This window comes from Tachypleus tridentatus, chromosome 13, assembly GCF_004210375.1.
Source record: "Tachypleus tridentatus isolate NWPU-2018 chromosome 13, ASM421037v1, whole genome shotgun sequence".
Taxonomy (NCBI): Eukaryota; Metazoa; Arthropoda; class Merostomata; order Xiphosura; family Limulidae; genus Tachypleus; species Tachypleus tridentatus.
The window spans coordinates 116116508-116130710 of record NC_134837.1 but is presented as its reverse complement, the minus strand read 5'-3'; the positions used below and the strand labels follow the sequence as shown (position 1 = coordinate 116130710).

The window sequence follows — 14203 nt, the reverse complement described above, 5'->3', positions numbered from 1 at the left end:
ACTTTTTAAAATATTAAACTTGGTTTTAGTTAAGTTTTATGACCAGTTTGGGTTATAGACACTGTATAAACCTACCATTACTGGCTTAAATAGTGATTCTGATGTTGGTTTTTGGTCTGATTCTTCCAATCCTTTATTGCTTTTATTTGCTCAAACGTTAAATTTAACATATATTTTAACCTGTATGGCGATGCTACCTCGCTTCTAACCTCAATAATGATGAAACAAATCATCTAAAATATTTTATAATTTCTGTATATAACATTACTCTTATAAATTTTAGTTTGTATTTGAATAAGTTAGTGGACGTACTACAAATTTTCGAGGGCGCTTTACGAAAAGGTTGCAGATTTGATGTTCTGATAAAGTGTTCGTTATTTACAAAGTAATGTAAACTTGTTCATGAAAAATTAAGCTTTTTCATGGTTTATGAGTGAGAAAAAACATCATAAACATAACAAGTAAATTTGGCTTTTCACCTTGGGTACTATCCAACTGTTACTTCCCTAATAAAAGAGCAAGTCATAGGTCGTACAACGCAAGATGGCTTTCGTGCAGACAAATGATAGAGTTTTTAATTTTAGAATTAAATGCCCCACCCCTTACTTTCTACAAAAAGAAATAGAAAAGGAATTATGAGAATTGTGTAACGTGAAAATGTGATTGAAGCAAGATAACACTGATGAAGGTCTCAGGTCAGAAATTGTTTCACGATGAGGTTACCATCTAGATTTTAACTAAATTAGTGTAATTTTTGTTTTGAATTTGATATCGATTATGTAGCTAATATCTTGTAGCAGTTTAATCCTAATATTTAGTCGTTTTTGTTTTTATTAGTTATAGCACTTTAAATTTTATTTTTAATACTTGAATTGGAAGCAAATGTTAATGATGAATGTGATGCACTAATGTTGATGCAGGCTCGCTAATGATATATATCACCAACCGATATACTGGGTATAGTCGCAATAGACTCGATGTCTAGGTAGAATACAATTCTTGACAAGTGTTTTTGATTCGAAACTTCAATAATACTGTACATGGTTGGAGAATGGAAATTTGAATTTTGAGATTACAGTTGTACACACTGTCTATCAATAGAAATTATACATTTTTATGTCAGGAAAGAAAATTCTCTGGGTGAAACCAGATTTTAAATTGTATTTTAGAAAAATATTCATAAATACCTAGACACAGTGATGTTTTTATAAAATTAAAATAATAAATAATATTGCCATTTGGCTAAGTTTTGTTTATAAATATGTATCTAAATATAATCTAAACTTTATTAATTAATTAATTAATCATAAGTATGAAACCCTATCTGTCATTTCTCTTATTATTTATCACTGAAATACCAATTTTGGTAAAATTCTGTCTCTCATTTGGGATTTTGAAAAAAACAAACCTTCTGTTTGTAATCCTCTCTTGACATTCTAATGAGAAGACTAGGAACACTATCAGCTTGAACCCTAAAAAGGCAAAACTCTGTTCTAGACCATTCTGCTCAAATATAACATCTGAGCTTATCTGTAACTCTGCATAAACAATGAAAAGTCAGATGAAAAAGACTGTGCTTCTTAGTGATTATGTGTAAAAGACAAGACACTATACATGTAAACTTCTGTTACTTGTGTTACTAGAAAAAGAGTATTTCTCCAATGAGTTTTTTAAGCACTTCTGTATGTAAATCTTTTTCGTTAGTTGTGCTGTTGAGTGGGTTAAATGTATGACTCTAATTATAATAACCTGAGTGAATTACCTTGCATATATACAGTTATTGTGTGTAATGTCATTTGTTAAATATTTGTACAACTGACCCAATTGATCCACTCATTCTATAATACCTAAGCATTCTCAGTACATCTAGTAATACACTAAAGTTTAATGTAATTAGTACACATTACTGATTTAGTATCATTAATGTAAATAAGGAAAAGCAAAGACCCTGAGCATTAGCCCCAGAGGCATTCCAATGGTGACAAGGGCCCAGTTTAAATGGCCTCTTGTAATAAAACCTGCTTTCTCCCATCCAAACATCAAAATAATGTAGTTAACTAGTCTTTATGCAACCTGTACCACTGTAGTCTTCTTAGCTGATCTTTGTGAGGCAACTTGTCAAAACCTTTTTAAAAATCTTGGTATTTGAAGTTTGTGCCTGATGTCCAGCTATGTAACATTTCCTTAAAAAACAGAAGAAAACAGACTAACAAGCTAAAATATCACTTTGGTGAATTCATGCTGTTTTTTAATTTTTATGATACTTTATTTTGCTAACTTATACTGTAAAACTTCATTTTTATAAGACTAGAAATTTTCCACTACAAAAGCAAGATTAACTTATCTATAATTTTTTGGTCAACTATTATAATCCCTTTTTAAAAATAGGAATAACATTGATTTACCAAAGGTGAAGGGGAGAGGCTTTTAACTCATAGTCTGGAAACTCTTGGGAAAACCTTTATTTATTTTGATGCCTTATTTATCCTTCAACTCTTACAACTTTTTATTTACAAACAAAGTATTAATATTTACATGTTTAGATCAGTTACAAACTGTGCAATATGCATTGACAAGTTCAAGACAATTAGTACCTTAGATTTGATATCTTGTTACTGACAAATCTTGGTAAGTGATGAAACAGATAAAAACAAAAAATGCATTTATTACAAATGACATCCTCTATCTGTTTAAAGTTGTGCCTTTTGGGATTAACAAATTCTCCAGCTACTCTTCAAATTCTCAGCAATAGGGTACCAGAATTAAGAAATAGTGTTTGTTGTGAGGTGTACCTACATGGTATAATGATATCTTTAGCAACTTTAGAACAGCATTTAAGAGACCTTAAACTTGTATCTTATAGATTTCATAAATCAAAATTAACAATCAAAAGTTCACAAAAATGAATTTTGTAAATCCAAAGTGTGTTACCTGGATTTTAAGGTAACATCTGAAGGTATATCTATGCAACGTCTAAAAAAATTAAAGCTGTGGAGAATTTCCCAATACCAAAGAAGTTTAAAAAACCAAGTTCTTTCTTGGAAATGTTTATTTGGTACAGTAAATTTATATGAAGATTTTTCACAATTGCTGAGCCTTTATCAATTATAAGATAAAAGAAATCAGTGCAGTTGGACTCCAGATTGCAAAGATACTTTCCTAAAATAAAAGCAACATTTAATATCAGCTTCAGTGTAATGTCCAGCTTTTTCAGAGAGATGAATATAATTATTTCCTACAGGTGCTTCAGCAGTTAAACTAGGTTTTGTCATATGTCAAAAATATGATTGCATATCCAAAAAAAAACTCTCATTTCAGCTGAAATGAATTATGTGATATGTCTAGCTGTTGTTTGGGCTGTAGACAAATTTTAAATATACTTGGATGGCAAAGAATTCATAGTGGTCATGCACAAGTTTTACCATTTTAATGTAATTGCAGAGTGATTTATAATTAACTGGTCCATAGAAAAGAACATGACTCATTATCCAGTGTTTTATTACATTTTCTTGACCAATCAGATGAAACTCCTGACCTAGACTTTAAGTTGCCCAATAAACTTCAAGCCACTCTTAGCATTAAGGAGGGGCCATAATTGGCTATAGAGCAGTCACTAGATAATGAATAAACACATATATCCTAATCTGATATGTGAAGACTTGCCTATGGATCCTACACAAGTTCCAGAAAAAAATGGCAAATCAGAGCATTATGTTTTAAGTTATGGTGTTTTATACAAATTATTCAAAATGATTAACTTAGATCAGCTAATCCTAAAACACTAAGACTTGTAGTATTAGCTGAAGTTCAGGACCATCCAGCTGTTGGTCATTTATAAATAAGGAAAATAACATAAAATAGCAAAACAGTTACTTTGTTTCCTAACTCCTGGAGTCATTGAGGTACCACTAATGATTTGTACCTTTCCCAGTTTTCCACTGCCCTCTGGGAGTTGATGAACTGCAGACCTGTCCACTCTTTGATGTTATTTTTGCACCTCTTCTTGTGTCTGCTTCCCCTTATTTTCCTTCACAGGGTGCCTTGCAAGATGGTCATTGCCAAGCCAGATGACCATGAGATGTGACTGTCTCACTTCATTTTGTGTTTTTTGATGGTGGTCAAGAGATCTTTGTATTGTCTGATAGTTTGTTGGATCATGTTGCATACCTCTTTGTTGGTGATATGACTTTTATATGAGATGCACAAGATCTTTATTTAATAATTCATTTTTATGAACTCTATTCTTTTTAGATCTGCTTGGAGGATCCACATTTCACAAGCATACAGAAATATGGACATGACTAGGGAGAGTGACAGTCTAATTTTAGAACTAAAAGTGATGTTGCTATAGTTCCATATTGGTTTCAGCCTTGCCATAACTGTTGTTATTTGCACAGTCCTGAAATTATCTCAGGTTTTGAAACCTCATCTGTGACAATTGATTCTAAGTATTTGAAAATTTTTACTGTTTCAAGACTGGTCATGAACATTGATTTTAATGCTGATGCTGGTGGTCATCAGATGTTTTGGTATTGATCTCCATACTGTAAGCTATAGATGGTTTGTCAAGGAATTCTACCAATTTGACTAGTTCTTGCACTTTTCCTGCTAAGCCATCAATGTTGTCTGCACAGCAAAGGTTAGTGATTGGCCTGCTGCCACTACTGATGGTGCTGCTTGATCTTCCAAAGCATCTGTGATAACCCTTTCTAGAAAGATATTAAAGAAAATGGGTGAGAGTGGGCATCCTTGTCAAACTCCAACTGTTGTTTTAAACCAGTCCTCTATGCTGTCGTTTATGAGAATTGCACTTATTGTCTTGTCATAAAGGTTTTTAATGACTCGAACGAGATTGACATTGATGTTTTACTTCCTAATGGTTGGCCATAAGGCTGCATTCCATACCCCATCAAAGGCTTTCTTGAAATCTTTGAAGTCATGATTAAGGTCTTGTTGATGTTAGAAATATTTCTCACAAATGATCCTGATATTGAAGCTCTCTTATTTGGTGCTTTGTTCTGCTCAAAACCCTGGTTGTTCTTCAGCAATGATCTTTTCTGCTTGGGCTTGAGTATGTTTAATATGATTTTTAACATGACTTTACTTGGATGGCTGATTAAGCTGATTGTTTGGTAGTTTCAGTACAGCTGTAGGCTGCCTTTCTTGAGAAGCATGATGACCATAGACTGGGTCGAAGGGGTGGGTCATTCTACTGTCTACCAGATTTTATTGCAGATTGTTGTGATGGTGGTGATCAAGGCTTCTCCCCTAGCCTGAACTAGTTCTGCTGGTACATTGTCAACTCCATCTTGTTTCCCATTCTTCAGTGATCTTACTGCATTTTCTGTTTCTTCCTGAAGTATAGGATAATTGTCCTCTTCAGTTGTCTGAGGGCAGTGTACCATTCAGTTTCCATTGGTCTTGTGGTTGTATAGTTCTGAGCAATATTTTGTCCACTGATGGAGATCTTTTGTTCTTCTATGAGGGATTTTCCTGATTTGTGTTGGATGGAAGTGGTTCACTCTTATTTTATAGTTGTTCATTTTTTTTTTTACAAGTTAGTATGTTGTTCTTGTTATTAAAGGTCTCCCTTGCCTTCTTCATACCGTTTTTTAATTTTGTTGTTGACTTCTATACTTTTGCACTCCTTCAGTATTGCCTTTTCTTTTTTTTTCAATGCAGCTCACAGAGTCCAAGAAGGTTCTAGTAGTACCTGCCCATCTCGTAAGCTCTTTCAATTTTCCTGCAGCTCTCAGTTTCCTTACATTCATTGTACCAGTGGTGGTGATGTTTCTTCCATGGAACTTGGTGGTAGGAGCACCAGTAGCATACGTGTCACCTCTGTCCTGCTGTGAGGTGAAAGAAATGGATATTGATATGGGTTGAGTATTAGTTGTCATTATGTGGTGTATCTTAGACATTTGCAACCTGGTGGCATTAATCTCCTCTCCCAGTTGGTTGACCACAGCTGAAATCCATCATAACAATATGGCACACCCTGGTCCTAAACATGTGGCTGTTGAGATCATCCAGAAGCTCTTCTACTCTGGCCATTGACTTCAATGAGAAAGATGGATGCCCAGTGATGTCATGTTACCATCACATCATTCCACAGCTGGTTGAAAGACTTGTTGAGGGGGGTAACTTTTTATTCTATCCAAAACAGGGCTACCAGACCTGCCCACTGCCCGCTAGAATGACCTTGTATGACAAAATACATTAAAGTTATGTTTTCCCTTGTCAAGTATGCCAGATTATGAAGTTCAATCAAAAACTAGATCCAGAACTAATGGAAAATGCTATAGTAACTGAACAAGTATAAGAAAAAATAAATAAAAAGAGGTACTATACAGGGTAAGCAGAGTAAGTAGGTATACTGATGAAGAAACTTTGGATGCTATAAGTGTTGCTGTCAATACTCAACCAAATGTGATTCAAAGAGAGCTACTACAAAGCTGTTGCATCTTTTGGGACTACCTCTGCCAAAGAGAGATGTATCTAAGGTTTTTTTTTGCTTCTGTATTGTTTTGATAAACTAAAGTAGGGCTATAACTTTGAATAAACCAAACTTGATTATTGTAAGGTTATCATAATAGGAATATATCTTGTGTCTAGTGTCAGTTTGGGTGATAAAGTAGAATATACAGGAAATCTTGGACTTGTGAGATTAAATTCATCATATCTTTAGACAAGGTGTAGGAGTAAGCTGCTGGTATTCTTTTTTTTTAAGGTTATCATTATGTTTATATATTTTATTTATCATTTCCTCTACTATTAGGTTGAACTGTCTTTTAGGTTTATTCATCTAAGATACCAACTAATACCATTTTAGATTTAATTATAATCCTACTCGGGCTGTATGCGGAATATTAGAAAAGGGGGTTCTAATTTGTGAATCAAAAGCCAACAGATTGTATGAACCACAATCAACATGCAAAGAATGTGTGACTCTTTCAGGTCAAAAAATTCCAGTGCTTTATCAGAAGAATGTAGACTATGTAAAAAGTTAAATACAATAAGCAACTGTTGTATACTTCTCCCCAAATCCTTCCTACATGTGTATATGCTTTTTAGGTGGGGGGGATCTATAGTCGTGTTAGTTGGCTCTCATATACCGATATGCTAATAAGGGTTGCTATGATCTTATGCAAATCATTCTGTCACACTTAATAAATAAGGTGATAATATATTTGTCCAAAGCCAATAACTGTTCTATAATATCATCATCTTTTAAAAAGTAAAAGTACAGAGACTGCATAATCCAAGTGCTCAAGAATGAATAGTTTTAGACTGGATGTGTTTGAAACCTGGTTAGAGCTCATGACGTGTGAGTTTTAATTAATCAGAGAATATGGAAGTGTTGTATTATCAGGTCATCCCATAAGTAATGTTCAAAAATTTAATACAGAAGGTGCATCGTCATTTCTGTCTTTGCAGAAGGCTTTAATGACTAAAATATGTAGTAGGACATGTATAAAAATGTTCAGACAAATAAAAGAAACTAATCCAACTCCGCTTTTTCAGAGCATTAATCAAATAAACCCTTATGAAGATGAATGTGTCTGAGGAGCACATTTAGCAAGTGATGCTTTATGAATTTAAAAAAGGCAATAGTGCAGCCGAAACTACATGAAACATTCAAGGTGTTTATGGTGTGGAGTCTCTCAATGAAAGAAAATGTTGAAGTAGGTTTCAGAAGTTCAGATCAGGTGACTACAGCTTAAGTGATGCGTCTCATTCAGGTAATGCTGTTGAGTTTAATGATGACTTGCTGCTGAATGCTCTTGATGAAGATTGTGCTGTAACAGTTGAAGAACTAGCACAGAAACTTAATTCAACCCATTCAACAGTTCACCGTCATCTGCAACAGCTAGGAAAGGTGTTAAAACATGGAATATGGGTCCCCCATGATTTGACAGAAGCCAATCTTAGAACAAAAGTGGACATTTGCACTTCTCTGCACTCTTGTGAATGTAAATCAACTTTTTTGAACAGGTTAGTGATTGGATATGAAAAATGGATACATTATAAAATGTTAAGCACCACAGACAATGGCTCAGTGCAGGTAAACTGGCTAAAGCACAGCCCAAAATGGAAAGTCTTCTTAAGGATTTGGTGGAATATTGTTGGTATGATCCACTTTTGAGTTGCTGCCACTCAATGTAATGATTACATTAGACTTCTGTTGTTAACAATTAGAGGGCTTGAATGTTGCACTGAAAGAAAAGAAGCCTGCTTTGATCATTCCTAAAGGTGTTGTGTTACACCAGGATAATGCACGGCCCCATACAGCAAGGATCACATCTGCAAATATTGAAGAGCGAGATTGAGAAAAACTTCCACATCCTCCTTGTTCTTCAGATCTTGCCCCATCTGATTATCATCCATTCGGAAGTTTGCAGAATTATCTAGATGGAAAAGAGCTTGGAACACATGAAGATGTCAAAACTACCCTCAACCACCCAGTGTTGGTTCTGATGACAGCACTCCACCATGGACCTCTAGATTCAACTTGAAATGTCAGTCAGAGAAGCCTTTTTCAAATTATAACATCTTGTATCAATATTCTTTAATATTGAGAAAGCTTATGATACAAATAGGAGGTATGGCATTTTGCATATGGGTTACATGGACATTTGCCGATTTTTATTGAAATATTTTAATGGATAGGAGATTTCAAGTTTGTGTGGGTTTCAACACTTTCCAGTTCTTTTCTACAGGAACTTGGAGTCCTTCAGGACTATATTTTGAGTGTCACAATTTTCAGTATAAAGGTTAATATCATCACTGAACAAATGGGCTGTTGCAAACGGCCTCTATGTTGAAAATTTTCACGTCGCATTCCAGTCATCGAACATGAGGTATATTGAGTGGCAGCTTCAGACTGCCCTTAATCATTTACTGAAGTGGATTACAGCAAACGGTTTCAACTTCTCTCTCACTAAAACTGTTTGCATGCACTTTTGCTGCCAACAGAGTATTCATCCTGATCCTGAACTCTCATATCAGTGAAGTTGTGCTACCTGTGGTCCCTGAGACAAAGTTCTTGGGGCTTATCTTTGACTGTAATCTGACCTTTATACCACACATCAAGCAGCTGTGGTTCAAATGTAAAAGAGCACTGAACATCCTCGGTGCCCCCTCTTCCATCACTTGGGGAGTGAATCGATGTTCTAGACTATGGATCACTGGTCTATGGCTCTGCCAGGACCTCGGCCTTGAAGACTGGACCCCATTCATCATCAGGGACTTTGGCTCTGCATCGGGGCTTTCCATACTTCTCCAGTTCAGAGTTTATAAACAGAGTCTCATGAACCTCCTCTGCACCTCTGCTGTTTGCAACTGTCTTTACTGTATGCTTTGAAACTTTGTTCCTTACCAAAGCATCCCACCTGGGGTTGTGTTTTTTCTCAGGAGACCATGCTTTTTTCAGAACAGATGATTTGCCATTGCTCCTTTTGGCCCTTCATATCCATTGCTGTATCCACTTGTCAGTCCACCCCGCCATGGCTTATTACAGTCCTCAAATGTGACCTATCTTTGAGTAATCTGAGAAAAGCAGACACTTTTGATTGGAAATACTGTTTGTTATTTGCTGAACATCTTTGGAACCATCCTTCTATTCCTATTTGTACAGATGGTTCAAAATCAGGTGACTCTGTAGGCTCTGTCATGGTTTGTTGTGGTTTGGCGGTTGCATTCAGAATCCCGTCTACATCTTCTATGCTTACTGCTGAACTGGACACCATTTCCTTTGCCCTGGATCACATAGAAGCTTAGCAGTACTCAAATTGCACTATTTATACTGACTTGCTTAATTCTCTACTGGCCCTGGAATAGCTTCACTTTAGTTCTCACTCTGTTCTCTCCAATATTCAACATCTACTTCTATCCAGCTTTTCTGGTTGCCAGGCCATGTTGGCATCGGCAAGAACAGGCTCACCAACACTGCAGCTGAATCTGTCTGTTCTGGCACTATCACTGCTGTGCCTGTTCCATACATGGACTATGGTTCTGTATTCAAGGCTCGGCTCTGTGCCAGTTGGCAGTCAACTAGGAGTGAGCAACGTGAAAAAAAAGCTTTTCCAAATAAAACCCTCTGTTGGACTTTGGCTGTTTTGCTTTCATAAGGATCAGAAAGAGGAAGTTGTTCTAACTAGATTACAAGTTTGAGACAGTTTTATAAGTCATCATTTTCTTTTAGCTGAGACTGATGCACTAATGTATTTTCTGTGTAACACTCATGTCAAAATATGCCACATATTACTTTCTTGCTGTTATTATGACTCTCAATGATGGCACCATTTTAAACATGTTCTGTCCCAAGGTTTATCCATAATATTAGACAGTGTTATTGGTGATGGTTACACTGTCTACCTTAGAAATGTTTTTAGTTTTTTAAAGGCCATTAATCTTTTTAATGATACTTGAGTTGTTTTTGATTTATACATTAGACATTTTTCAATGTGATTCCCTTTTAAGAACCAAAGTACATCAAGTTCAATTTAAAATTAGAAAATGGCTGTTATGTCAAATAACTCGAAACCAGGACTGGAAAGGCCAACTTCAGGTGACTAATGCTGCTGTTTGAACTGTCTGTTAGTGATCCTGGCAAGTTATAATAACTAATATTTTGCTACAAGTCATTTGAAACTTGTATAACTTTACTTTCTGAAAACAGCCATGACATCAAATAATTCAAAACCAGTACTGTAAAGGCCAACTTCAGGTGACTAATGCTGTTTTTTCTAACTTACCCATTAGTTATCCTGGTGTGTTATGATAATCACAATTATGCTCCAGAAAGTCTTTTACAACTTGTATTACTGTAGTTTTTCTTTTACCACTGCAGACTAGATGTAAAAATTGGATTTAATACTATTTATGTTTTTAATTCAAATATTAAACTTTGTTTTACCTTAATTTCCTTTTAATAAGTTTACTTTAATTTTAACTTTTTACTGGATGTTTGGTGCAGATAGCCTAGTTGCTTTACACAATAAAACACCAAACCAACCAACCAAAACTACCCTCTCTACATTCTTTTCCTCCAAACCCAAAGAATTTTATAGAAGTGGCATTCAGAAGCTTGTGAATTGTTGGCAAAAAGTAATTAATAATCATGGAACATACATTATTGATTGAATAACATTAAAGCATTTGAAATCCTTTTTTCTTTTTCTGAACCTAAAATTGAACATTACTTTATGGATGACCTGATAATTAAGCATATTTATATTATATGGATGACCTGATATTAATCACAGTTGGTGATTTTCTTTTCTGGTTCTTTTCCCTAATTTCTTGTGTTGAGTCAGATGCTTAGAGTTCAGAACTATCAGTTATGAAAGTTTAGGCCTATCATTTTCAGATTGCAATTCTAATTCTGTTCATCTTGTGAAATTTCTAATAAATCCTTTTTTAAAAACATTCTGATATTAATTTGTTGCTTATTCTTAGTGTAAAATAAAATATTTTACAGTTAGAATAATAAAACTATGCCTGATTTTTGATGTACTGTATTTATCTTTCTGAAATTCTTATTTTTAAAATTAATTTCAGTTATTAGATAAAATGGCTCTTATACAACTTAAGAATAGTAGTAGTCCTGTTTTTAAACCAATAAATAAAATTAATAATATAATCACATCGGTCAAAGACAAAGTAACAAATTTAGATAAATCTAGTATTTATGAAGCATACTGTGATTGTAATATGAAATACACTGAACAACTGAAAAGAAACAAAGTATTTAGAATAAATGAATATATGGCTTATATAAGTTTAATGAAATATCTCCTTATGCCTTGCCCGAACATGTCAATGAAACAGGTTATAATGTGATGAACACTGGTATTGCATGAAAGGCCTCATTACACTGGATATGGAATAGTATTAAACAGGCAAAAATGAATGTTTTTTTAAAACTAGAAACAATTACCCAGGAAATCAATATCTACATGATTGATTAAATATTTTAATTTCCCACGGTTTCATATTTCTTGAATCCTGAAGTCTTTAACCTATATCATAATGGTATGACAACATGAGTATTTTGCACTTAATGTTACTTCACTTTGAAGGATGGTACTGTAAGAACACTAAAACATGTAGTCAGTTTTAAAATTCTAATAAGATTTGTTCTTATACATTAAGTTTTCTTATATTTTATGATTTTATCTTATGCTGTAAATCTCCTATTTTCAATTTCATCATTGTCTTAGCTATCCTATCCTTTGGTTTAATCCCATATTCCCTAGCTACATCACCACTATGTAGGTTTAGGTTTAATGAGGTTAACAGTGAGGGTACACAATTGAAGAAATAATACATTCTAACATTAAAATTAAGAACATAAGAAACTTGTATTTAATTAGCTATACTCATTACCAAACTGATTTTTAGTTTTCAATAAGTAGTTTAATTTGATAAGAAGTTAATATTAATTAATATATTTAATGAAGATTTTTGTATTCATCTCAAACATCATTAAGTGCTTAACTGGAGCCAATCTTTATTATATAATTCATATTTCCCTTAAAGCATTTCCATAGGTCCAACCAGCACACATGTTGCTCTTAAGTATATTCCTGATAATCTTTTATTTAAGCCTCAGATCCTGTTATGTAATCCATTCCTGCATCTGGACCAAAGGGTACACTTTTCAAAAGGACCAAACATCTGTTTCTATGCCTTTTAATTACTCTTTTGATATACAATTTTCAGTATCAGGCATGTGGTAATGAATAGAGCAAGACTTGGTATTTTGTATTGTATTAATTACTGGATTCACAAGCTAGGTATTTATTTTAAAAGGTTTAAAAGAAATTTATGTACTATTCTACCGTGGAAATGGAAATAATTAATATTTCATTCACCACAAACCCAATTGTAGAAAACTGGTTTATAATCAAAGGTTTTCATTATTTGGCTTCTACACTTGAGTTATTGTAAATGGAAGACACATTGAGTGTAATGTTTATGAAATGAGTATAAGCTAATACCATAATTGATATTAAAGAAAAATTTGCATTTTTTCATTAAATTAACTTTGTATTGTTGGTTTTATTGTTTTAGTTGGTTTTTTTATTTCTTTGTAAGATACAAAGTCTGTTTAATAAATGTTAGTTCATTACTATAATGCCCCATGTGCTGGATCATCATATGATCCTTGCAAAATATTTCATATAATTATTTTAATAAATTAGAAAGTCATTATAGAAGTATTAGAACCTTTATGTATTTCAAAATATAAATGTACAGAAGTTATACTTTGTTTTGTAATAAGGGGAAAAGATTTATTTTTGTAAAATAGAGTATTTATTCAGTAATGTTGTGCATTTTCTTTCTTTTATGATTCTTGCACATTGCTCAAAATGCTGTGTTATATGATTCACTTTTATTTAAAATTTGCATTGTTTCTTAGAATCTTGGTACCATTGGTTTCTAGAATTTGTTTATGGTTGAAAACTAGAAGTTGGGTTATGTAAGATGCATATTACCATAGTGAAATTAATCTTGGTTGTTTAAGGTGAGTTTCACTGTAGTGAAATGAATCTGGGTTTTAAAAATGCATTTTGTTTTTGTGAAATTTAAGCTTGACTGTATAAGCTGTATTTTATGGTAATGAAGTTAATCTGGGTTTTACTGTTATAAACTATAATTTGGACTGTATAAAATGTGTTTTACTGTTGTAAAATTACTCTGGGCTGCATAAAATATATTTCACTGTTGTGAAGTTAATCTGTGCTGTAAGAGATGAATTTTACTGTAGTGAAATTTAATCTTGCCTGCATAAGATGTGTTTACTGTCTTGAAATTAATCTGGGTTTATAACATGTTTTACTCTACTGAACTTAACTAGGGTTGTGTAAGACATGTTTTACTCTAGTGAGGTAAATCTAGGTTGAATGAGGTAAGTATTATAGTAAAATTAATCTGGGTTCTGTAAAATGTGTGTTACTGAGTCACTGTAACAAAAGTATTCTGGGTTGCATAAAATGTGCCATACTATAATTAATTTTCATATTAATCACTATACATGTGACTTCCCTCTGTTCAATTCTACCTAACTTCTCATTTGGCAATACCTGCATTCAGATGTTTTTTTTTGTTTTTGGTAATTTTTGTAGGCTTCATACTCATAAATTTAATAGTTTGTGAACCTGTTGGGGCCAGTGAAGGTTTTGATAGTCTTTTTCCA

General features: G+C 33.6%; 1 long non-coding RNA gene across 2 annotated transcripts in view; it reads right to left on the bottom strand.

Annotated features, from left to right (window-relative positions):
• LOC143238358 (uncharacterized) overlaps window positions 1–14203 on the bottom strand; it is a 38607-nt gene that overhangs the window by 17411 nt on the left and 6993 nt on the right. The window contains exon 3 of one of the 2 annotated variants that reach the window (XR_013020545.1): window positions 2074–2183. The exons of the other annotated variant lie outside the window; for it this stretch is intronic. This is a non-coding gene — a long non-coding RNA (uncharacterized LOC143238358). The remainder of the gene's footprint in view (window positions 1–2073; window positions 2184–14203) is intronic. 2 annotated transcript variants of the gene reach the window in all.